At 38.5% G+C, this 27,760-nt stretch overlaps 1 protein-coding gene across 3 annotated transcripts in view; it reads right to left on the bottom strand.

Moving 5' to 3' along the window:
- Positions 1–23,222, bottom strand: part of NFKB1 (nuclear factor kappa B subunit 1) — a 128,172-nt gene extending 104,950 nt beyond the window's left edge. For all 3 annotated transcript variants that reach the window (XM_063108728.1, XM_063108729.1, XM_063108730.1), the window contains exon 1: positions 23,076–23,222. The gene's annotated coding sequence lies outside the window, so the exon portion shown is untranslated. The remainder of the gene's footprint in view (positions 1–23,075) is intronic.
- Between the last annotated feature and the right edge of the window lie 4,538 nt (positions 23,223–27,760).

Raw genomic sequence — 27,760 nt, 5'->3', positions numbered from 1 at the left:
CCTGGCGCCGTGTTCCCTGTTTCAAGACTCACTTTTGCAGCTAAGAATCAGTTCTTTTCCTGCTCCACACTTCAAAGCTGTTGCCTGTAAATGAGGCAGCCTCTCCTGCCGGGGGCAAAGTGGCGTTGAGCCCCCACGACCGGCCAGCAGCAGCAGTCCTCCCTTAAGAGATGGCCAGAGGAAGGTCCACAAGTTTCCCGGCTGCCTGAGGTCCAGTGGCCACCTTTTCCACCTCAGCTACTCCGCGCCAGCCGCCGCAGCCGCCGCCATCTTGAAAAGGCCTGCCCTCACTCTAATAAATACATCACCTAACACTCCAATAAGCACAAAAGCCTCCAAAGAGGAATCTGGTTTTGGATGAAATTCTCTCCTGCTAGAGCACTGTGTGATTGATGAGGAGTGAGAAAGCCTCCTGAAGATTCCCAGGAAGATTCAGAGCAGTTTCCAACTTTAATAAAAGGGAAAAGGGCAATTCTGAGTCCTACAGAACATGGAGTTCATGCAGACTCGTGGGGAAATATTTGCCTAAAACAGGAAACAACTGATTGAAAATACACAAAGAGCTGTAACTGAACAAATCTCAAATAAGACAAGCAATTAAAAAGGGGGTTAAGGGCCGAGCCCGTGGCGCACTTGGTAGAGTGCTGCGCTGGGAGCACGGCAACGCTCCCACCGCGGGTTCGGATCCTATATAGGACTGACCAGTGCACTCACTGGCTGAGTGCTGGTCACGAAAAAACGACAAAAAAAAAAAAAAAAAAAAAGGGGGTTAAGTGATGTGATATAGTAAAGAGGAATTAAGTCACGAGAAATTCAAGAGTTCTGCCACTGCTGGGTATGAAACCTTGGAAATTAACTAAACTCACTGTGGCCTCTGTTTCTTCATCTGTAAAATGAGAGATTTTGATGGATTTTTGAAAAGAGTAGAACTTAGTTGAGCTGTGAATATGTTAGTTAACTAATAAATGCCTATTCAAAGAACACATCCTCTGAGTCATGACATTTTTGGTAAACTTGGATTTGTATATGTATTATAAGTGTACATTTACATCAATGAATTTTTATGTATTAATAAGTGTAAACGTACATTAAAGAATCATTAGTATAATTTTAAATTATATACAGAATGCTAGTAAAAAAGATGTTACACTGAAATACAGTGCTAATACCAGTTGCAACAATCCACATGAAAATCCCTGTTCTATTCTTAGAATACCACAGGAGCCCAAACTTCCAAGAAAAATATTAAAACCATTTTTTTGCCTTTAGGCTTTCCATTAATCTTGGCTGATCTCCTGAATCTTCTCAAACAATCTTAGCCCACAGTCTTGAAAAATAGAGGTAAAACTGTCGACCTGTTCAACTGACAGAACCCATTCAGTACCTCTACTATACTGATTGTATATATTTAAACCTGTGGATGGTTTCCCAGACCTTTTTTCTTTTTTTAAAGATGACCGGAAAGAGGATCTTAACCCCTGATTTTGGTGTTGTCAGCACCACACTCTCCCAAGTGAGCCACAGTTTGGCCCTCCCCAGACCTTTAAATGTGTGAACTTCATATAAAGCAGTCCTCACCCTAATGTTAAAAAACTCAACTAGACCTACTTTTGTAGAACTGATGCAGAGTTAATATCATGATCATTACTATAGTGAAAACCTTAATGAAGATCTCTAAATTGCAGGCATCGGACAAAACACCAAGTTAAAGTCTTCCCTCTGATATCCTCTATGTGATTTAAGCACTAATGTGTGCCAAAAGATCATAGTTTTAGAAAACCAACAGCAGCCCAAAGGATATGGGCAATGGTTAAAACCTGAACTTTTACAGCCTTTGCAAAACAGTTAAGTTGACTGTGAAGAGCTGAGGTAACAGTAACCCTAGGGTGATGTCAATGTTAATTCATAATTTAAAGACAAAATGTCAAAAGAAACCAAGAATCATTTGGAAAGGATGAATCACTGAGTAATATTTGCATTAATTGTAAAAGCAGGTTTTATTTCTAAAATGTTGAAAAACCAACTAAGACTTGGAACTGAAGGATTAGTTAAGACCAGGGAAAGCCCCTTCTATCCCCCTGCTCCCCCAGCTCTTCCCCTCACTTTCCCTTTGCTCAGTTCTGTGCTTTTGAGGAAGGACCTTGAAACAGAAAGGGAGATTCTGAGTTGACTACAGAAAAGATGGGTCCAGTCTGCATCTCTCTCCCCTATCTGAGGACTTTAGGAAGATTTTTATACCATGGAAAGAGAAATAGAAATGTAGCTAGCTAGCAATAAATAAAACATCCAGTGAATTGTTTGCGTGTTTCACATGAAAAGCATAATGTTATAACTAGTTTACTTCTGGATATGTGATGAATTCTATGAAGAGCTTAGTGGGTTATTTTCTGTACATCTGTGACAATCCCCTGACTACCAAAGTCCAGCACGCAGGCTTCTTGGTGAAGGCAGCCAGACTGAGTGTATTAACTTTAAAGCTACAGGGTTGAGTCATTAAGGCAGGTGTTGAAGGCACTCCTGTCCTTGCACCTGGGGAAACTTTCTAGGTTCAGAGATATTCACACTTTTTGACCATGACCGATTGGAAGAAAATATATTTTTTCGATTTGGTTAGATTTCATTAAAAAACAGAACTTTTCAAATCCATCAAAATGATTTCATGACCCAGGAAGGATCACAATTTGCAGTTTGAAAAACAGAATTTTAGGTAACATCCAGAGGGTACAGTTGGGAGATGAAGGGTCTCTATCTTCAAGATTATATTCAGCCACGACACCACTTAGCTATAATTTTATATCTAATCTTGGACAGCAATGAGGATGAAACTACAAGAAAAATGGGTGAATTATCACCATTTCTCTGTTGCACAATAAGTTGAGAAAGAGAGAATATGCAAAGCCTCTTCCCACAGAGGAATTTTTTGGAGGAAACGTGATATAAGGTATACGCACACCTACACTGCAGGGAATATGAAACATTCAAATGACGTAACTTTTGATTCTGCAATTCCACTTTCAGGAATTTATATTAAAGTATTATCTGAACAAGTGTGTGAAAAAATAAATAAAAAGATATTCACTGCAGCAAAAAACTGGAAACAATGTAAATGTCCTTTGATAGCAGATTGTTTATCCTACATTATCTAACATTCATAAGTTAAATATTATGCAACGTTTAAAATAATTCAGATCTATACATAGTAGCATGGAAACTTTTACTCTAAGTTAATTTTCAAATTCAATTATGTGATTTTCTAACTCAATTATGTAGAAATATATATATATTTTTTTCAGGAACTGGTATTTATTGTCAAAGTCATATTTGATTATCAACAAGATGCCACAACTACAAAAAAAAAGGTGCACATTCCAATTTGTATTTTTAATAGGAAAAAAAAATTTAAACCTATCCTGAATTTAAAGTTTAACTCTGACATCTTTAAGAACTAATGACATACAGTGAATAAAACATGAAGTATGAATAAGCCAAAAGTTTCTAAGCACTACTAGAATCCTCTCATAAGGAATATAATAGAAAAACTTTAACTTTAAAAGGGATTTTTATTTACATCTTTCTGATAATATATTGGCTTAATGATGATGAATGAGAAGTTGACTGTGGCTTTATTACTTTTTTCAGAACAGCTGATTTCCAAAAGCTGTTGAAAAGGAATCCATACTTGTGTGCTACCATATTTAGATTGGTAAAAACTTATTTTCCACATTTTTCCACTCCTCCTTCCATTTTCATATCCATATTGTTTCATTTGGGTGCAACGTGTGACCAATTAACGTGTAGTAAATACAAATACATTGTGCTCAAAGCTGGTAAAGATAAGGCACCTGTTCACATATACGACATTCGGTTAGCTGATTCATGCAAAGCTTCTTAGCAACAGTGAGTGATACATAGCATAGGTTAGCCATTTTATTTGATAACATAATAAACAATGTTTATGATAAATTATAAGAGTAATATATACAGCAAAACTTTTAGGCATTCTGAGAAGAATCAAGTATTTTTTTCCTTTCCCATTCTATGTTTACAGGTACATTGCCACATTCCCTCTATAAGGTAGTTATGTGTCACTGCCGAATAAAATGTTTGCATTTTTCCCTGTGTCTAGAGACATTTTGGGCTGTCATAGCTGGGTGAGTGGACCTACTGGCATCTATGTGTAGAGGCTAGAAATGCTGCTAAACATCCTATAATGCATAGGACATCCCCTTTCAAAAAAGAATTATCTGACCTCAAATGTCAGTGATGTTGAGGAGAGAAACTCTGATAAATGCCATCGCATCATGACAGTGCTTTGGTTCACATGGAGAAAGAACTAAACTTTATTGGCTCCTCCCATGAGTAAGGAACTGTAGGTAGTGCTTCATATAATTAATTCTCAAACCAATCCTGAGAAATACTGTCCCAGATGAGAAAACTGAGGTTTAGAGAGAATAAATCATTTGCTCAGGTTGACGGAGTAATGCTGGCTGATCTGACTCCACAGCCCATGGTTCCTTCACTTGTCTAAGAGACAGAAGTGATTTTTCTCTTTGACTTACAACATTATTAATTTTAATATAGCATCTTTGCTCCAGATCTCCCAAGTATTCTGGTTGGAGCAAGTCTTCCTGAAAAGCAGAATAGGACTCAGAGAATAAAAATGAGTTCTTTACAAGGCAATCAACCCAAGTGATAGTTGCTTTTTTTTCCCCCAGAAATTTCCTTTGGTCAATTTCAAAGGACAGAACAAGAATAAAGAGATTCTTCCTGAAACATGTTAATAGAAAATGCCACATTCACTGATGGTATGGTAAAAGTATGAATATAGTTGATCCTTGAACAACACGGGTTTGAACTACAAGGATCCACAGGGCCAACAACTTAAGTACTTTACTACTATCAAATCGAAGGGATACCTGCACTCCCATGTTCACCACAGCTCTATTTACAGTAGCCAGGATATGGAACCAACCTAAATGTCCATTGATGGATGACTGGATAAGGAAAATGTGGTACATTTACACCACGGAATACCGCTCAGCCATAAGGAAAAATGAAATCCTGCCATTTGCAGCAACATGGATGAGCTTGGAGAAAATTATGTGAAGTGAAATAAGCCAGGCACAGAAAGAGAAATACTGCCCATCCTCACTCGTAAGTGGGAGGAAAGAAAGAAAGAAGAGAGAGAGAGACAGAGAGAGAGAGAGAGAAAGACCACAATAAAACGCTGAACTTTCAGAAGGAGAGAATAGACTTATAGGTGGGGGAGGTGGCGGGGGGTTTGGTAATAATTGGGTAAGGGACACAAAGAGTAACTATGATTTGTAATCATGAACATGCTAATAATATTGATTTGATCACTACATACTATACACAAATACTTATAGTCAACTCTGTACGCCATGAATATGTATAACCAAAAATAAATAAATATTTTTTTAAAAAGTACTTAAATACTTAAGGTACTTAATTAATTAATTAACGACTGGGGGAAAGCTATACTCAGATTTTTGACTGCACAGGGGTCAACACCCCTAATCTTTGTATTATTCAAGAGTCAACTGTATGTTTAAATTGAACTGTATATTTATATTGAAATGTTACCTGAATGTTTTCCTTCCTTCACTAGTTTAGTCATTCATTAAAAAATATTTATACCTTCTATGTGTCAGTTACCAAAGACACCAAAGTACACAAGAGTGACACAGTCCCTATACTTACAGAACTTACAGTTGTGGTAGACTGAAAACAATGGCCACAAATTTTTGATGCTTCACCCAACAAAGGAAATATCTACTTCTCCATGCCTTGAATCTTGGCTGGCCTATGACTTGCTCTGACCAATAGAATGTGGTAGAAGTGCAAGTTCTGAACCCAGGTTTCAAGAGACTTTGCAAGGATCATTCTTGCTGTCTTGGAACACTACTGCCACATGAATAAGCCTGGGCTAGTCCACTGGAGGATGAGAGACCATGTGGGGCAGAGAGGCAGTCCTAGCTGAGGCTACCCTAGATCAAACGGCACCAGCTGAATAGCCAAAAGACTTCAGAGATCAGCCAAGGCGGCCTAGCACAGATGACCTAGACAGCCCATAGACTGGGAAGAACTAATGAATGCTTGTGTTGTAACTTGCTTTGTGGTGATTTTTTATGCAGTAAAAGCTAACTAATGCAATATTTAAGTTGGAAGACAAATAGGCCAAAAAAGAAGGGGGGGGGGAGCAATATAGTAAGTGTTACGGGAATGGGTATGTGGGGCAAAAGATAATTGTCTTGGTAACTCAGTAATCACACTTTCTCTGTTGGCATCCTAGTCAGAGTCCCCTTTGTACTTGTTTTTACTCTATTGGCTTATTTAATTCCCAAGTGAACAAAAGAAACAAGTGCATTAGCCAAAATCACTGTGGTGTAAACAGAAAATTAGAACTATTAAAACTTAAAAAATGCAAATAAGTTTCTGTTATCTTTAAGCAGTGATACCACTACACATCAAGTTAATAATGTTTTAAATCCCTTCAACTCTCTAATATCTAAAACCAATTCATTCCTGGGGCAATGAGCCCCATTCTTGACTTCCCACTTTCTGCCAATGTATCATTTTCACCATATCTAGAATATAACCCAATTTCTGCTGATATTTTCTTTGTGTTGTTTCTTATATTTGCTCCTCCTTTCCAGATCCATTGTCACACCCTATGTCATACTTTTATTGCTTCACTCCAAATGACAATAATGGTCTACCTACTGTTTTCCCTTACTACAGCATTAAGCATTGCAATTTGAGATATGTCAAACTGTCAACTTCTGGTTTCAGTTATGACAGATTAACAGTTATTTGAACTTGCCCTCTTGCCATAATCAATAATAAAACTATAGAAAATATTTAAAGCAATAATTTCAGACATTGGACAGCAGACACCACAAGGCTATACACCATGATGCTGTACACTTGAGGAAAGCTCCAAATTCACTCTGATTTTTTTGACTGAGGGCACTTTCCAATCCATGACACAAGGAAGCAGAGCCCAAACACAGAGTAGCAATCTCACTGGACAGGGTATCATAAAGAAAGGATTTACACAAGGAATGAGAGACTCAGAAATCTGCACAGGGATCACCTCTGCTCACTGGCCAAATACCAAACTGTGCAAGTGCAGGACAAGATCCTGTAAAGCCTACTAGAAAACAGCTGCTGGGGATCTAAGAGCTGGATGGAGATTCTAGAGGTCATACAGTACTGAGAGATACTGAAGTTGCAATTATACAAGGTGGAGAGATCACTGAACATGCTGAGCACTCAGCTGTGACCTCGGAAAGACCATGCGTAGGTCTAAAACACTCTAAAATAAGGGCTACTCTAGACCCATCTCAATAAAACAAGGTCATCCACTAGTAAATTTATTGCCTGCTACAACAAAACTCAACACTCTTTAAATGAAGATGAAAATTCAAACTCTCCACCACAACGTAATATCCACAATGTACAAGAAAAATGATGAAGCCACATTTGGAATCAAGACGGCAGAACAGATGGTCCCCAGCATCATCTTCTCCCACAATCAACTAATTTACAACTATTAAAAAGCAATGACTGCCAGGCTAGGAATGCTAGAGCTAGGGGAAGAGGAGGAGAGACCTACAAGGTTCATGAAGGCAAGAGAAGCCACAATGAGAGAAAGAAAGGACTGCTCTGACTGTTTTGAGCCCCGACCATTTCAAGCCTGGCCTTGGTGAGCACACAGAGCAAGATATGGCAAATGTTGTAGCTGTGTGCCCTTCATATGAAGATACTTGGGAGCCACGGGGGAGAAGAGGGTCTTGGTGGCCCCCATGCCAGCAAGACCACTAACAGGGTTCTCGTGGACCTACATAGGAGTGAGGGGTCACAGACAACTGAAAAAAGAGGCTGGTGAGTCATCGCAAGGGACCGGCGCACCACCCACCCCATGAGAAGTGTCTGGAGTGGGCGGGGTGGGAGGACAGGCCCACCAGAGGAACACTAGGGCACAGCATGGACAGCTGATCTGCCCTTCAATTAGCACAGGCCCACTCAGTGTAGAGTGGTCAGGAGTATAGAATTACAGGGGGCACAGTTCGCTGAAAAGACTCAGGCCCAGACCAGAGTTTCCACACAGCCCAGGTGTACCAGACTTCACAAAACCTAGAAGTGCTTACAAGGTAAATAATTAAAACCTGAGCTGTACAAAAAGCCTTCCCCAGGGAATCAGCAGCAAAGCAGCAATTTTGCTCAACCACAGGGTTCAAGTGCTGGTCCCCACAGGAACTTCCCTCATTTTAGAAGTAAGCAAAGGACAAACAAATTAGTTCCAATGCAGAGTTTAAGTGGTGAGGACAGCTAATAATCTGACACAGAACTGAAAGAAAACACAAAACACCCTCAGATCAGCAACAAAGTTCTCATATTAACCCATAAAGGCCTAACACCACCAAAGAACACCTATAAAACCTAGAAGGACTGGAAGCCCCCAGGATCCCAAGCCAGGATAGGGGGAGGGCTGAGGGCCTCAGCCACACTCCCCTGATGTCCGAATCCAGCCCATCAACAACTACCAAACCGCCACTGGAAGAACCCCAGGCCCCCAAGCCAGGGCCAAGGGGGACCAATGGCCTCAGCCACATTCCCCTAATGTCTGCATCCAGCCCAGCAATGACCATCTGGCTGCCACTAGAAGTGCCCCGGGCTCCTGAGCTGTGGGGGGGAGGTATGCTGAGGACTTCATCCATGCCCTCCCAACATCCACATTCAGCTCAGCAGCAACCACAGAGCTGCCACTGGAAGCATCCAGGGCTCCCCTGCTGCAATGAGGGGGGTGCCATGGGCCTCAATCACATGCTCCCCTTCCTCCTCCTCTCACCATATTCCCCTCTCCCCCTCTACCTCAACTGTTCCACAATATCTTAGAATTTAAAAATAATAATAAGTAAAAAAATTTTTTTAAATGATGAAACCTGCAAAGAAGCAGGAAAACATGACCCAGAAGAAAAAAAATGACACAAATGATGGAATGATGGAACTAATGACTTTAAAACAGCTAATACCAATATGCTCAATAATGTAAAGGAAAAGTTAAACATAATGAGTGAACAGATAGAAAGTCTCAGCAGAAAAGTGTTTCTTTTTCGAAAGAACCGAATGAAAATTCTAGAACTGAAATGAAATTTTACCATATGGATTTATCAACATATTGAACATTATGGAAGAGAGAATCAATAAACTAAAAGAAAGGTCAATAAAAACTATCCAAATTGAAGCACAGAGAAAAAAGACAGAAAGAAGTAAAGACAGCTTCAGTGACCTATGGGAAAATATAAAGCAATCTTTCATATTGTAATTTAGTGTCTCATAAAGAAAAGATAGAAAAAATATTGGAAAAAATAATGGTTGAGAATTTCCCAAATTTGATTTTTTAAAAAATCTACCCATAGATCCAAGAATCCCACAGATCCCCATGATGGATAAAGACAAAACTATGTTTAGGCATATTACAACCAAAGTTTTATAAATTAATGCTAAAAAAAAAAAAAAAAAATCCTAAATATAGCAAGGGAGAGAAAAGGACACAGTACATATGGGAGAACAAGGATAAGCATGGTGGCTGACTTCTCATCAAAAGTAATACAAGCTAGAAGACAATGTAAAGGCACCTTTCAAGTGCTAAAAGAAAAAAAAATTGGCTTAGAAGTCGATATTCAGCAAATACATCCTTTAATAGCACAAGTGTAACTGACACTTTCTTTTTCTCTTTTTTTTTTTTTTTTGTCCTTTTTGTGACCCGCACCGCGCTCAGCAAGTGAGCCCACCGGCCATCCTTATGTAGGATCCGAACCCTCGGCGGGAGCGCTGCTGCATTCCCAGCGCCGCCCTCTCCCGAGTGCTCCACGGGGTTGGCCCGTAATTGACACTTTCAGATAAACAAGAGCTGATAGAACTCATCACCAACAGACCTGTTAAAAGACATGCTAAAGAAAGTTTTTCATGTTGAAGGAAAATGACACTAGAAACTTGAACCTACATGAAAGAATGAAAAGCACCAAAAACGATAACTATATTGGTAAGCATAAGACTTTGGCTTCTTGTTTCTTAATTTCCTAAATAGACAATTGACTGTTCAAAGCAAAACAATACACTATATTTTGGACTTTAAAACATATGCAGAAGTAAAACGTATACAATAATAGCACAGGGGAAAGGAAGAGGACAAATAGAAGTACGCCACTGTCAGATTCTTACATAATATACAAATGTTATAATACTAATTTATTGTAGACTCAAGGATGGGGATTGTCATAAAAATACTCTTCTAAAGTGGGAAAGTTACCACTTTAGAAAATAAGCAATGAAGGAGATAGACTGGAATAAAAAAAAACTAAACTTGACTTATTTAAAGGATGGTAAGAAAGGAGGGAAAAATGAATAAAGGACAAACAGCACAAATAGATAACAACAGCCAAGATGGGAGACTTAAATCCAACATAGCAATAATTATACTAAATGGAGATGATGAAACTCACCTATAAAAAGGAGAGATGGTGTCAGAAGATAAAAAAGCAAGACCCAAGTATATGCTTTTCTTAAGAAATTGCACCTTAATATTAAAGATACAGATAGTGTAAAAGTATAAATTGTGCTAGTTATATCATGCAAATACTAAATATAAAAAAATCAGGCTGTATTAAAATATAAGATAAAGTAGACTTTAAGAGAAGAAATATTACCAGGAACAAAAAGAAATATTTCACAAGAATAAGAGGGTCAATTCATCACAGAGAAATAATGATTTAAATGTGTATGCACTTATTAACAAAGCTTTAAAATACACGAAGCAAGAAGTGGCAGAACTAAAGGAAGAAACAGGTAAATCCACAATTAGTTAAGATTTTTAATGCTCCTCTCTCAGTAACTGGTAAAAGCAAATCAACAGAACATCAGTGTCTCAGTCTGTTTGTGCTGCTATAGAAACTGGGTAATTTATAAAGATCAGAAATTTATTTCTCACAGTTCTGGAGGCTGAAAGTGCAAGATCAAGGTACTTTCATTTGTTGTCTGGTGAGTGCTGCATCCTCTGGAGGGAAGGAACACATTGTCCTCACTTGGCCAAAGGCAAAAGGGCTAGAGGAGATGTAGGCGCCTAATCCCATTCATGAGGGAGGGAGCTCTCATGACCTAATCACCTCTTAAAGGCCCTACCTCTTAATACCATCACACTAGCCATTAAGTTTCAACAATTGAATTCTGGAGGGGACACATTCAAACCATAGTAGTAAGGATATAGAAGATTTAGAAACAACACCATCAATCAAATGAACCTAAGAGCACGTATAGAACATTCCACCCAGTGACTGCAGAATATACATTCTTTTCAGGTGTACGTGGAACATTCACCAAGACAGACCATATGTTGGGCCATAAAACAAATCTTAATAAATTTCAAAGAAATGAAAGTATGCAGAATATATTATCCAATCACAATGGAATTCAATCAGGTATTAAGAAAATCCTCAAATATATGCAATTAAGCCAAGGTGTTAAATTGTGGGGGAGGAGAAAGTGCCTCTTAGAATCAATAAAACATAGAAATATAACCTCATTTACCTGTGTGAAAGAAGCATCTAAGTTCTTGCTGTATCATGTTCACTATAACCATGGGGGACAGGAATTTTATTAAAGTGATTAGAATGCATTCCAATGTGTTCCATAAGAAATAGATCTTCGTCTATGGTTATCTTCTTAATCATAGCTGACTGAAATTCACAGGATCAAAAAGATGTTTTGGACACTTTTTAATCATACTGTAAGTTATTCATATCAAATGGCAGATTCCATTCTAAGTAAAATTTATTTTTATTAATTCTATAGTAGGGCAAAATCTGCTAAGAATAAATTTTTAGAGCTAGAGAAGTTTTCTAAAGATTATAGTAAATTAGATAAAACCTTACATATTATAATCGAAGACACTCCTGAGATATTGGTACCTTTTATTTCCACATAAAACCAATTCATCTACTCATAGATTGTGGTCTTTCATTCAGGTGGAATTAAAAAGGAGTTTGATTCTCTGAACTTTGTTCTGACCTTTTGCTTCAACATTTCTAATGCTACAGATTCTTCCCTAAAAATATAATATGACAGAATTTTAATCTCGATGTCCAGCCTTTGCCTTGAGCACCATTTTACAATATTTATATTTTCAGATCGAGGAGGAAGTAGACCTCATGGATAATGGATTAGAGATTAGTATTCTTTTGTTCAAATACAGAGAAACTCATCCAGTTCTCCTGAATCTGAATATGACTTGACTTATTTTGGATTTTCGTTTTATTAATCCTCAAAAATCCATAAAAATATGTCCTTTATGTTTAAAAAACAAAAAAGGGGGTTCACCATGTGAACCAGCAATGTTTGGTTTTATGGATATGGCTACAATCAGCCTGGGGGGGACAAAGGGTTCCCTTAAAGAAACAATCACAGCAAAAGGCCTTCTAACTACACACACAAAAAAATATAACGATTTGCAAGCACCAAAATCAGACCTTATACAGGGGATCTTTCAGTCCTTGAATCTAGTTATGAAGACGTTTTCACAATGACGACTAATATAGATAAACTCTTTAATGTATACAGATGTTAACATGTAAAGAGAGCGGGGAGAAAGAGGTGAACTCTACTCTCTCTTCTATGTCTGATAAAATCAATTGCAAATACTTCTTTCTCCCTTGTCTCTTTGTCAGTGACTCTCGACTACTTGGCACTGAATAAAAAATTTATTTTTAAAGTCATAAACGAAAAATTAATGTAAAAATGTGATGTTTTAAATTTAGGATTTATATTTATATATTGTAGTGGATTGAACTATGTCCCCTCAAAACTCATTGAAGCTTGAATTGTGTCCCCCAAATTTTACATATTAGAAACTCAGCCCCCATTGTGACTGTTAAGAGGGTGGCAAATCCTATTACGGTAATTGAAAGGTGGAGCCTTGAAGAGGTGATTGGATTGTAGGGCCGTGCAGTAGTGAATGGATTAAAAATGGTGGCCAGGGGCATGGTTCTGAGGGCTTTAAAAGAAGAGGAGAGTCTGTCTTTCTCTGCTCTCTCTGCTTCTACCATCTTGCAATGTAAGATGCCTGGGTCACTGTCGCCACCACCAGATGGACTTTGGACTTCCCAGCCTCAGAAACTGTAAGCAAATAAATTTTGTTTTCTTTATAAATCATCCAGTTCTGTGCATTTTGTTATATGTAACAGAAATGGACTAATACATATATCCTAGAGAAAAAAAGTTTATTTAGTGAGGAAAATCTGAAATGAACTGACCATAGCGGGTCTTTAACCATAGCAGAGTTTTTACTTGTGTGAAAGTTGTTATTAGCACTTTGGAGTAATGAATTCATTCAGTCAACTCGTGACTGTGGATGAATATGAGTCATGGAATCAACATGCACATAATCCAAAAGTCGTTAGTGAAACGTTTTAAATGAGAGGGGTCCTGACTAAGAAGGGACAGAAAGGGGGCTTCTGCAGTGCTGGCAACGTATTATTTCTTCACCAACACCTAGGTCAAGTGCGTACACTTTGAGATAAATCATTAAAACTGCACTCTATGACTTGTGCACTTTTTTTAGGCAATCCTTCAATTTAAAAAAAAGTCTAAAGTAAAAAGAAAATTTTAAAAACTTAAAACATTACATGATCTAAGCTCCACGAAATTCTGGATTTCTGTCTTGTTCCGCATTATAATCCCAGTTCTTAGAACTGTGCCTGGTACATATAAAGGACTCAACAGATATTCAAATGAATTACTGTTAGAAAAATAAAATCCTACTTATATCAATTAGCTTGGTTTAATCATTTCACAATGTATACATATATGAAAACATCACAGTGTACACCATAAATATATACAATTTTTACTGTCAATTGTACCATAATAAAGCTGGGGGCGAAGCAGGGGAAGAAAAAAAAATTTTTTTAAATCCTATGCAAAGATGGAAATGCTTATATAAACAAAAAAAAGTTCCCTATCCAACCCCTCTTCACCTCCAACCCTGCTTTTCAGAGAGATTGACTTTTTAACACTCTGACCTTTCTCTTTTTGCTTTATCTGATGGTTCTTTTCTTATAACCAATAATAAGCTTATATCTTTTTATTGATTTATCAATTTAAGACACTGTATTCTTTCTGTGACAGATGAGGATTCAGCTCATAGTACCACCACTTCCCCTATTCCTCCTCCAAATAGAGTTATAATCAGTGAGAACTTGAATCAATTTAGAATTCAAATATTGAATTTTATATTTAAATTCTGTTTCAAATTTGCCATGAATTTCTTTGGAGAAATATCAATGTGAGAGACTAATAATGAAAAGATATAACCATAGAAACATCTGAACATCAGGAAGAAACTAGAATGGGACCAAAAGATATAACTTATTATCCACAAAATGGATAGTTCTTTATATTATCATATTGATAATCAAGAATTGGCTTTGTACATACTCACACGCATTTTCCTTGAGTAGACCTACCTCAATATGGCAAGAAAATCTGAAGTCTTATAATTAATGCAATTATTTAAAAGAAACAAATAATTTTGGAAGTAGATGCCCATTTAGTCTAACCATCTCATTTTTTTACAGGGACAAAAAAAAAAGACCTAGAGAAGTTAGTTAACTTGCCAAGAGCCACACAGCCTAATCAGTAGCATAGTCTCCTGATATTTTGTTTGGTTATCCACTTATTCATTCAGCAAACTTACCAGGTGCTATGCAAATAAAAAGTAAATAAGACAAAAATTGTTGTCCTCAAGATGTTTCTTTTTCAGAACACATAAAAAGCCAAGAGCACACAGAATGGGGGCATGTAACTCTTTATGAAGAGGTCAGGGAGAACAAAGAAGGGAGGGTGGGAGAAATGGTGATGCTTGAACCAGGCCTGAGGGTTGAGTAGTCAGCAGGATGGGTAGGAGGGAGGTCCTATGCAAAAACATTCAAAGTGAGAAGACACCATGGATAAGGAACCAAAAGTCAATGTGGATGATTTGAGAATTAGGGCATGCGTAAGGAACAGGGGTAGGAGAAGAGGTATGCAGGAATCAGCTTGTGAAGACAACTGAGATTCAATTCAGAAATTTAAAGAGAATGACATGATCAGACTTGCACTTTAGAAAGCTGACCAATATGCTGGAATGTAAGATAGAACAGAAGCAGGAGACAATGCAAAAAATGAAAGCTAGAAATTCAATGAGGAAGGGATGGATTCTGGAGATGAGGAGGAGGCTGACTTGATAGAACCTGGTGATTGACTAAAGGAGAGAGTGTATATGAAGGAAGGGCTCCTAGATTTCTAATGTGGGAAACATACTGAATGGACTATAGAGGACTAACAACTGCATTCCCTAAAACACAGAGGGGTAGCAATCTGGGCAATCTGGGGGAAGGGATGACAATAAATTTAATATTGGCATACCAATGAGGGCATCTATGTGAAGATACTTAAGTGTCTCTGCAGTAAAATCCCAGTTTTCTGTGGCTTGCCTTAACTGACTGGACTCCTTCAGTTTAACAGATATTTAGGAAATATAGCACAATTACTCCAAAAATCATCCATCTGTTTCAGAACAGGTTTTAACTACCTCTTTAAACAACTAACTCCTATTAGGCTATTATAGCAGACTTTCTAAGAGAAATGGGATACTTTCCACACCCATCATAAAAAAGAAGTAACTGCAGAGTAAATGACTGATAACAGTGTTTTAAGATAGTCTGAAAATATTTAAAAGGTTCTAAACTGTGCTTGTTAAATTCGGTTAAATGTTTTAAATGGGAAATTGGGTAAACACATGAAGAGAAACCCATAAAGACATTATGTCAAACGAATGCTACGATACAGCACGAGAGCAAGGAAATATATTTAATTGTTATCAGATACCATACTTTTGATTTTAATTTCTCAGGTGTACTTATGTTTGCTTAACCACAACTCACTTCTAACATGTTTTTAGAATGCAGGGAAATGTCCATTGTTTTCAATCAAAAATAGGGATAATCTGCTATAAAATGCCTGAAAAAAAGATCTATTCAAGGGCAACCTCTCTCACTCCTTTCATTATGACTCCTCACCTCAACCATGAAATACAGAATTTATCCTTTCCTTTGGAATTCTGATTCACTTTCTAGATTAATTTCTTTATCCTCACATTCAATTGAATAATGAAGTTCAATTCTACAGAGGACTCTCACTCTTAAAGCTTTACCTATGCTTAAGTTATCCTTTGTTTGTACCAAATCTTTCAAAAAACTCTTAAAAACACACACACACGCACAACATAATACTTAACTTATATACCTTACTATGAATTAGCAACATAATGTAGGGTATAGGACTAGCAATATTTTTGGCTTATTTTAATCCATCTCCTCCAAAAAGTATCCTCCCAGGCTTTCTGGTTGGTTTGAAATTAGCAGTATGAGTGCATTTTTAAAAAATAATCTTTACTATTTCTAAGATTTTATATTCGGTTTTCAGTTTTGATTTTACATACTGATTTATATATTTATATATATGATTTATATATTTTTATTTAAAATCAATGGTTCTGTATATTCCTGTAAGTACTTTCCTAAATATCCAATGGAGCAAAAATATTCAGTTTAATTTAATTTTTATTCTTAACTTCTTTATGTTCCTTCCTTTCTACTTCAAATTTCCTCTATATGAACGCCTGTCCATACTTCTTCCATCCTTCCATATCATCTTCATTTTTAATTTTGTAAGTCATGAAGGTGATTGTGTTATATGTAGAGTACTTTAATAGACACTGTAAATTTTAAGCGATTCTTCTCCTTTGACCTCACCACCACCCACATTCCACTTAAAAGAAAAAGACATTGAAGTTTATAATTCAAGTCTTAATGGTCAAACACCAATAAACGGTTAAACCCTACAAAATAAACCAAGTTAAGAACTGGTAGATGAAGAAGTTCTTCAAATATCAATAAAACATGAGTCAGGAATTCGTGTTAAAACATCCAAAAATAGCCATTTTCTCATTCCTAAAATTTTTGTCTTGGAAGGCATATTTTCTAAGACAATTAAGTAATTTATTTTCACTATTTAAATGAGTTGCAGGCTTGGGCACGGAACCAATAAATAGGCAGGTGATTAGGCGTTTGTCATCACTTTTAATTTTTCTTCTTTGCATGCTTGATGTATGTTAGAATTGACGTCTGGAATAAATGAGGGACAGGTACAACACTGAAATATGGTATAATATGTTTAGTTCAAATCCATGATAAATAATAATAATAATAATAATAATAATAATACTTATTTAAAATAACTGCTACTTTGACAAATAAAATTTATTAAAACAATCAAATTAGTTTTTAAAATATTAAAATCTTTCTACAGAGGTATTCTTAAATTTATGCAGGTCTTATACTTTCATTAGTTCAAGTTAGCCAAAAGCAAACCTATCCTAGAAACTCAGTGAGCCTTATTTATCAAAAGATGCACATCAAATAAAAATACAATAGCTTTATTTTCCAATATGAAATGTATGTTCATACATTTTTTGACTAGTACAGTAAGGATCAGGATAAAGTTATAGCTTTGTTTTGTTTATGGTTCTCTTCATGCCCACAAGCTGCAAATGGAACTTAATCATGTAATGGAACACACCAAAATGTATCGTTTTTTGGTAGCCACCTCATAGGCAAGCCACAGGCAGAGTGCTTGGATTATTTTATTATTTCAGCTAACAAACACTGCTATTCACCTCTGGAGTACTTTTCAACAATGACAGCTTTACAATGCACTTGTTATATATGTAAAAACTTTATTTTTTCCTCAGTTCCTTAGCAACAACAAAAACAATTATACATATACATGTATATTTCTTGACTAACTTTTTAAATTAATTTTTTAATCTTGAACGTACATTTGTGAGTGACATGTAGAGAGGTCAGGGTCAGAAGCAGAATTAAGTGGGCAGCAAAGCAGAAGTGAGCTAAATTCAATAAAATGGTCTGTCCTCCCACAAAGGCTGCCTTAGGGTTCCCTGGGGGCACAATGACTCTAGGATGGGGAGTGTTGGCATTTTGCTCTTTTCTAGTCTGGATGGTATATTTCATCTCATAAATTGTGTCCACAAAGAATAAATGGTGCCACTCAGAGTTTCAAGGTCATTTTTCTGAAAATGCTACGACTGAGAAATAATGAACGAATCCTGCCATGACGAGGCCCCAGGTTTTATAGTGTTGCAAAACCATTAAAATATGAAAGTGGAAAGTACAGTAAAACGCTGCTAATTGCCTGATTGTTTCTGAGGTTTTCTATCTAGTAACTTTTAACAGTCACAGATTTATGGATGATGAGTATTTGATTCATAATATTAAATACTTAATTTATGATTAAGTATCTATTATGATCAATATCTATTATGATGAGGTCATAACATTTTGGGGTTTTTTTGGTCATTGATGAATTTTGATAGGTGTTAACAATCCTTGGATTAAAAGTAGTGCTTGTTTCATTGTTTCCTTTTTTGGAAATATTAGTATTGAAATTACTGTTTCAATAGAGTGCAGAGAAATTAACTTAGCCCAAAAGTTACATTTTTCACTTGTACAAGTACCTTTTATCATTTCAATTACTTTATTACTTTACTTAATAAGTGCCTCTAAAACTAAAAGGCAAAGGCACTTTTTTCTCAGTTTATAAATTCTTCTTTTAGAATGAAATGCTTCTCTTTTGGAAAGCACTAGGTACTTTTTAATAAATTACTTGTTCTAGTCAATTTCAAGTGCTCTTCAGATAAGAATATAATACCTAGGAAGCAAAAACTGTGCTTTTGGCTTCTTTCTTCCCAGAGGCAAGGCAAAATAGTATAATTTTTGTTCTGTACGGAAAAAGGCTGCCCATTAAACAGAACAAAACAACCAAATGTCATTCATTCACTCATTCAACAAATAGTTACTGATTGCTTTCTATGTACCAGCAAACACAATGCTAAGCAACAGATATTTGTTGGTATAGATTAGATATTATTTCTTTTTAGCTGAAACTTTAGAATTTGATTACAGCTTTTCCTTTTCTTTTTAATTTCATTTTTTATAATTTGGGCTCCTTTGAAGAATAAGCCATATAGAATATTTATATTCTTCTTTAAAGCACAATCAAAATTTTTTTTCACAGTTTACAGAAATAGAATCTACAGATAGTTTAAATCTATTGATATCTGTTGAAAGTATGGGTCAGAACAAAAGCTGGTTATAAGGTTTTTGGCCTAATGATGAAAGGCAAATTAAAAGTAATAAACAAATTTGCAATGGATAATTAAACCATACAATATCATTGTTCTAATTTCAAGAAAAGGCAACAAATTAAGGCAGATGAAACATATTACTGATGATTAAATCTGGGTTAGTTACTACAGAAAATGTAAGTACAATAATTGATTTTTTAAATTTAAAATACAATAATGTTTTTATGATTAATACTCTAAATTAAACATATATTTTCATCCATAATCTACAGGTTTCTATAATCTTTAACAAATCACACCTTATATTACTTTTATTTTGTGTAAAACTGTTAGGCTTTAAATTATTTGTGGTGAAGCAATGCAATTTTATTTCACAACTTATTTTCTAAACTACTGGTTGATCCTCAAGGCTTATCGTTCTTTTTTGAAAAATCTGAAAGACAGCATATCAATGTGCACCCAGGAACACTCTCTAATACATCAGAGACCAAAGGTTTAAAGCAATTTCATCATGATGAAAAGAATGTTACTACTTTTTTTTTTCGTTTAACAGTGAGGCACTGAATATTCATTAATGAAATATTATAAAGATAAGAGGCTTGGTTATGTTGCCATAACTATTTAACTCTACCAAATTGTGTGGGTCAAATATTAATCTGATGAAAAAAAAAAAAAAGCACAGTCAAGGAACCAAAGTGACTTGCAGGACTATGCATGACACAACATCCCAACATTCCTCCCTCAGGCTGAATGCCTTTAGTTCTTTAAAACCCTCAAGGTCTGCTAAGCAGTGACAGAATCAATTCAAAGGAACAGATGTGCTCCTGATGATTTACCTACTCACCTCTAAGAACATAGTAAGTGACTTCAGTACTTATGGGAGGTGCAACAGCGCAAATGAGAATTAATTCCCAAAAAGCAGGGTAAATTGCTCCGGTGTGGTTTACTGGCACCTAGAAGCAATTGTCAATTAACCCTGACCAGACATATGTGTAGATGTAGGAGCAGGAATACCTTAAAGTATCCTCCAGCACTGACATTCTATTCTTCCTTCTCCTCCTCCTAAAATAACAATCCCACACCTTATATAATTCATACTATAAACAGAGAATCAATAAACCAACCAAACAAAACAAATTTCCTACTAAAATTAAGACAAATTAACGAGAAATTTTGCATAGCCATTGACTCATATACATCCATTCCTGCTTATGTGATTCCTGTTCAATCTGTAGACCAGAAGAGCATAACCTGAATATTTACTTTATTGGTTAAACTACTCCACATTTCCACATACACTTCCTTCTGTAGTCATCTGTATGTTCAGAACTGCACATCTACTATGTCTTGAAGATGAAAAAGATGATATTTTGAGTACTTTATCAAAAATCCATACAGCACCTCATATATTATTTTAACTTATTGTTTTAATAGTCAACTACCTTTCTTACTTCTTCTGAGTTCAAACCAATTGAAGGTTATGAAGTAACCACTTCCCCCTCAGAAGCCAGAACTTTCACCTCTTCTGAACAGGGGAATACCTCTCATAAACCAGGTAAAAATAAGGGCTTGCTGATTGAATGATAGTCCAAGATCCATGTAGCTGCCAATTCCTTATCTAGACCTCCTATCTACTACAGTGAGCAAATCCCTGAAAGTCAAGGTAGTAATTTACTTCACCAATTATCTGTAAGTCTAAAAGCAGTAGTAAAAACAACCTGCAAAAACATTAGTTTTTCAAAATAGCTTCCATTTGTTTCAAGAAACAATGACAAGAGAAATGTAAGGAATATGATCACTAAATCTAAAATTTTGCCTATTTCAGACTAATTGAGCTTTAACCAACTACAACTCGGTCATCACAGATGATCTTGTTTAAGAGGTAGAAGTACTTGTAAAAAGGAAGTACAAAGATCAAAGCAGTGCTTACAAAGGGGAACGACTATTTTTGTATGTATACTCCAGTATTTACTAACTGGGCTTGAAAAACAGGCATTTACTCAGCCTAAGTGAGCGCCAACTAAAGAACGTAAAATTGAAATTTCAAAACAAAGATAATAGATTTTCAAATCGCCACCAACAATAGGCTTATACGCTTTTCTTTAGTCTTTCAAATAGCTTAGAAGTGGTTTACTTTTCACAGCAAGCAGTATATTAGTTTCAACATTAAATATACATATAATGAGTCTCCCTTTGTGTTCAAGTTTGTCCAGTAGGCTGAAGCCCAGGGAAGATATTTTCTCTAAACAATCGGGAGGACATAGTAGGAGTTGCAGGTCTATCAATATGGATAAACAATTTCAGGAGATCTCATGTTTCCATTCATTATATATATTCTTTTCATTTTAGCAATTCAATTACATGATAAATGTAAAATGCTACAGGAAACAAATGTCTTATTTCCTGTCTTCCCAAGTTCATAACCTCAAAATAGTACTTAGCTTTAAATTATTTACATAATTTCTTTAGTGCATCTCTAGAAAGCACAATATTAAAATCAGGAAAACACTTCAGCTAAGGGCTTCATTTAATCAAGTTTCCCTTTTAAAGCTTTAACAAACACTAATGCTGTTTAAACTACTCAAGAATATTCAGTTAAGGAATTCTGCTAGAAAAATAATTACTGAACATCTTGATCCCAAGCTTCAGTATTTATCAAAGATCGTAGAAGAATATTTTGATACCAAGGCTATTAAATGTTTTAGTAGTACTACCATAACGATTTCCTCATATTATGAGCTTTATAACAAAATATTTGAGTTAAATATGGTTATTTCCATAAACTGCAATGTTGAAAACCTCTACTAAAAGTCCATGAAAATGTCTTAAATCTCGATAATCAAATTCTTTATCATTAAGTCCCATTTAAGTTTCAGGATAGGCCAATAAATCAGGGCAAAAATCTCCCTCGGTGTCTATTTTAAAAGACCATAGGAAAACTTATGTTTAGCATAGGCTTTCTTCATATCATTATTTTTGCTTTAGAGGTCATGCACAATGCATGGTGACAACTGTCCAAGAGTTTTACATAATCAAGTGTCTAAAACGTGCTGTAAGTAGATAATTTCTTTTCTCTCTCGAATGCCAGGCCCTAGAGGATCAGTATCAGACCCTCCTTACTTTTTAAAAAAATTACTGGACAGGTCCGATAGCAGGTGAATGTTATGTCTCAGTTGAGAAGTAGGTGGGGGGGAGGGGGGGCGTGTGCGTGCGTGTATGTGTGTGGGGGGTGGGGTGGGGGCTTCTTCTATAAGTAGGAGATGAAGTGGTAAGCTCTCCTATTTAGTTTTGGGGAGTTGGAGAGGATTTTCCCAGCCAGGAGGACTGCCAAGCACTTCTGCTTTCATTTCATGGAACGCCCTTAGGTGAAATCTGGTTCTGCACTGCACCAACCACCTTCCCCTCTCTCCTCCGCGCCGCAGCGCACCTAAACCCTCTTGCCACCCCGCAGCAAGGGATAGGGGTAGGGATTTTTTTAAAAAGTTCGCAAGAGTCCCCCTTTGGTTCCTGTTCCCGTCCAGCTAAGGGACGTGAAGAGAAATGACTGCCTGGGAGGCCGCGGCCCTTCGGCCGACCAGCGCCTGCGAAGTGCGGATGTGCCTTTTCCCCTGTCGCCGATCCCATGTGCCTCTCGACTACTGTACTGTCAACCTCCTCCCACGGTCTAGACCACCGGTTAGCGCAGGAATGAGGAAGTCCGAGTGGGGCTGGAAGGGGTGCAGGGCGGGTGGGTGGCGGGACTCGGGCCAGCCGTCCCCAGCGTGGCCCCCACTTGCCGAGCTTGGCTTACCTTGCTGGCGAGTCCGCGTTCGGCCTCCCTGCGCCCGTGGTCCGGGGTAGCGCAGGCCTGCGGGCTGGAGAAGGACGAGGCTGCGGCCGGCCGGAGCCCGCGCGGGCCCGGGTGCGGGGCGGGTCGGGGCTAGCGGGCGCGCGGTCTCGCCGGGCCAGTCAGCGCCGCGCCATGGCCGCAGCGCGGGCGGAGGGAAGCGCAGGGCGCGCGGTGGCCGGGCGGCGGCGGCGGCGGCGGCGGCGCCGCCTTCCTGGCCGCGGCGATTCCGGCCTGGGCTGCGCCGCGCTCTCGGAGCGGGGCCGGCGGCGGCGTGCAGGCCGAAGGCGGCGGCGGGAGGCCCGACCGACGGGAAGGGCAGGGGAAGCTGTCAGCGCGTTGCCAGGCCGCTCCTGTGGCGAAACCTCCTCTTCCTGCCCCGGCTCGCTGGTGCACTTCTCTCTCGTTCTCTCTCGCTCACTCTCTCACTTCCTGGCTGGAAATTCCCACTGACGTCGAAAGAGAAGACAGACAGACGGACACAGGCGCGCACGCAGCGGGGGCGGGAGGTGGGGTCGTCGCCGGAGGTGGGGGAAGCCCGCGCTCCTGGAGGCGCCCCGCGCCCCCGGCCCGGTCCCGCGGCCCAGCTCGGTTCCCGCCCCTCGGGGTCGCTTCGGGGCGCTGGGCGAGGGGCGCGCGTTAGGCGGCCTGGACGCCGGGGTCCCTTGCGGGGCTCGCGCTTCCTGGCCTGGATCTCCCGAAGCCTCGAGGGCTGGAGCGGGTGGGGACGCCCCCAGGAAGCTCCTGCGCGGGGCCGAATTGTCTGGAAAGCAGGCGGCGCGAAGGCGGTGGCTGAGCTGCTGTCAGACTCGGAGGTCCAGAGCCCCTAAGGACAGGCCCGAGCAGCTGGAGGGGCTGAGGGTTCGGCATGGGTCCAGGCATGCCAGATATAAAAATAAAACTCATGTGTATATTCCATTTAAGTGTGTCTCAGTTACATTCACATCTCCTCACAGATTAAACTGGAATTTTGATGTCATAACTGACTTCTATCTGGTGAACTATGAACATCTACTGGGTTTTGGTGAGGTCTTAACAGCAGTTATTCAGAACTTCCATCTACAGGGCATTTGTCAGGCCTTTATGATAGTTACTGTGGATAGAATTATAGTGATGGTGTTAGCGATGGTTTTGGTTTACAGCTCGTAAATATTGATCTGGCAGAAGGGAATTTTCTATTTTTTTCTGGAGAGGCTGATGCTAGCTCCAGCAGACAGACCTCCTAGTGACCACCATTCCCTGGCATTTGAGCTTCTTTACCTGCTGGGCACTGTAGTAGGCACAGTCTGGGTATACTCTGGATTGGATTAGTTTCCCAAGTAAGAAATTTTGAGCTGAAATAGATATTTTAGAGATCATTGTTTCACTACTGAGCTCAGTGACTATTGTAAACTTAACTTTAAAACATCAGTAGTCAGATAATCAGTAGGCAGTGTTGCTCTGGCGTTTAGATTGCGCATGACGTTTGCCCTAGTACTTTCATGCCCATTCCCCATCCCCCTCCCCGATGAGGTTATAAGAGGCTTCTTGGTGGAGTATTTGGCAAAGGAACAGAGATCCGTTTGATTAGGTATGACATGAGCCTCTACGGTGACCTTGGGACTGTCAAGCTATTTCATTGATCTCCCAGAGGCCGTTTGAACAGCTGGAATTTTGAGGATTCATAGAGATCGAAGACAATGACTTTTTAGAAAGTCTGTGTTATTATTTATGGGACGTTATTAGGAATTATGCCATTATTATATTTTAGTAGTTTGATATACAGTTTATATACAATGATTTTTGCTGCTGACAAGAGTATAAAGTCTGCAAGCTCCCATGGGGAAAAAAAAGTGTAAAGAGTGTTTTCTTCCTTCTGTGGGGTGGGTGTGAGCATGCACACGCTTCATTCTGTGGGTGGGGGTGGGGGTGGGAGCGGAGTGGCAGCCCCATTGCCAAATGATGGGTAGATGGTATTGTTACAGGAGTAGAATCAATGGGACTTACTCATATCTGGGGAACAAAAATAAAGTGTTCATTAGTGAAAATTATTAAATTCGGTTTCAAATTCAAAATGATCCCATAGAATGAACTTAAAATTGAGTGTGGTGTTTTACACAGGAGTATTAGTTTCTTAGGACTGCTATTACAAATTACCACCAACTGGATAGCTTAAAACAACAGGAATTAATTTTGTCACAGTTCTGGAGGCTAGAGGTCTGAAATCAAGATGCCATCAATGCCATGCTCCCTCTGAAGCTTCTAGAGAGTAATCCTTTGCTTCTTCCTAACTTCTGGTGGCTCCAGCAGTCCTTAGCATCCCTTGGCTAGGCTGCATCACTCCAATCTGTGCCTCCATTGTCAAATGGCCTTCTTCTCTGTATCTCCTCTGTATTTCTGGATCTAAGTCTCCCTCTCTTTTTTCTTATCAAGACACCAGTCATTGGATTTAGAGCCCACTGTAAGCCAGTATGACCTCGTCTTACCTTGATTACATTTGCAAAGACCTTATTTGGAAACACCATGTTCACAGGTACCTGGGGTTAGGACTTGAACATAGCTTTATTGGAGACACAATTCAATGCGCTACAGCAGACAAAACTATAGAAGTCCCCAGCTAATTCTTTTTTGGCTCACCGGTTAGCCTTCCTGTGTTCCTGCTTTGTTGCCCAACATTTTCTCTGCACACTGTACAAACCTCCTTTCAGGAAAGTTTGTTACAAATTCATCCACCCTAAGATGTGAAGAGGTATTTGCTGTTATTGAGCTATAAAAAAAAAAAAAAAAAAAAAAACTAAAAGTGGAATTTCAGGCATTAATATTGTGAAAAAGACAGGTTGGGTTGTGTTTGTCACCAAATCTTTGAAATCACACGAATTTCCCTTCTCATGAAGCTGAATGTTGGAAATGCTGTTGTGCTGAGAATTCTAATTTTGAGATTTGTGTGGTGTGTACAGTGACAATGAAAAATTACACAGTATGTGAAAGGGATTCACAAATATGGACTCTTACACCTGAGCCTTGCAAACTGTAAGGCCCATGTTGAGAACAGAGTGGGAGCGAATTGTATCTCTGCAAAGGGTACAACTTGCTTTGGGTCATGAAGCCACCTCAGCATGATTAAAAACACAAGTCACAGCTCTCAGCTATGGGAGCCAAGATGAATGGAAAGACCTCACTAAACTCAAAATAGACTTGAGTTGAGTTACAGATTGTTCACGCAGTTTGAGTTAGAGGAAGACTCATAAAACAGCTCTGAGTTTCCTAGTCTGGATGATGAAAACAGTAACACTATAACTGAGAAAGAATCTGTGGGAATATGCTGCATTCAATTTTAGAAATGTTAAGTATGATAGGCTCAGTGAGATGTCCACGTGGCAATGACTAATGCGTAATTGGAAATTCAAGTCTGATGCTCAGAGAGACATAGGGTTGGAGATCTAAATCAAGAGATAACTGCAAAGATGCTGTAGTTGTCATGAGAATGTTTCTAAAACATTAGTGACCAGAGAATTAGGCGAGAAGAGGGCCAAGGACAGAGACTTGATGAATGAATTTATTTCTTGGCAGGTCTGAGTGCAGTGGTATTTAAAACTAATTGATCACAACCAGTTACTGATTTCTTTGTTCCTTCTCCACCCCCACTGCTTTACTTGACTCACCAAAAAAAAAAAAAAAAAAAAGAGAGAGAGAGAGAGACTATATTTCTGCAGTTGACATGAGAGAGAGATGCTTAAAGACTCCTGCTCCTGAGGTACCATCAAGGGTAGGAGGAAGGCTTGGACAAACAGAGAAGAGTTTCAAAGATCAGAGAGTGCTCAACAGTGTCAGATGCTGCAGACAGTTCCTTAAAGGTGAGGATGAGAAAAGACAGTTGCATTTGGTCATTATGAAATCCTAAGCATGGCCACAGGGGATGGCTGTCCAGCTAAGCACAGAAACCAGTCCACGCTCTGCTCATCCTGCTCACTTTGCTCAGAAGAAAAGGGAACTTTATTAATTCTCATATGGCACTGATAGCAGTAGCTGTGTTACTTCTTAGGTTAGCTTCAATATAATGATGAGAGCCGAGAACCTGGTTATGGGGGCAGACAAGTGAGTGGGAAATGGGGAAGGGAGGACAGTAAATGCAAAAGAATTCCACCAAGAATTTGGAGTCAGAAGAAGGAAGGAAAGAGAAGTTTGGTTCTTCATTTATCGACTAGCATTTATGGAATGCCAGTGTTAAAGGAAGTTGGAAAAGGTGGGGAGATAGTTTAATGAGTTAATAGAGTTAATAAGAGAAAGATTAATGAAGGAACAAGGAGCCAGAAGAGAGGAGAAGTGGATGTGTGGAGGTCATAATCTAGGAGAAGGGGAGGCTCACATCTTCCTGTGTGAAAGTGAGGAAAGAGACGAGAAGCTCTGAGAAACAGAAGACTATGCTCTAATCATCAGCTGAAATACACTGAGCCAAAATTAAGAATAACTATTAGAGACTATTTTTCTTGCTTATAACAGAATACCTGAAACAGGGTAATTTATAAGGAAAATTAAGTTTATTTCATACAGTTTTGGAGGCTGGGAAGTCCAAGGTCTAGGAGGCACACCTAGTGAGCACCTTATTTGGGTTGGAACTCTCCACAGGGTCCTGTGGCAACCAGCGTGTCACATGGTGAGAATGGGCTGAG

This window comes from Cynocephalus volans, chromosome 9 (genome assembly GCF_027409185.1).
Source record: "Cynocephalus volans isolate mCynVol1 chromosome 9, mCynVol1.pri, whole genome shotgun sequence".
In the NCBI taxonomy this organism is placed as follows: Eukaryota; Metazoa; Chordata; class Mammalia; order Dermoptera; family Cynocephalidae; genus Cynocephalus; species Cynocephalus volans.
Note: the sequence above shows the minus strand (reverse complement) of the source record. Positions and strands in the feature narration are given on the sequence as shown.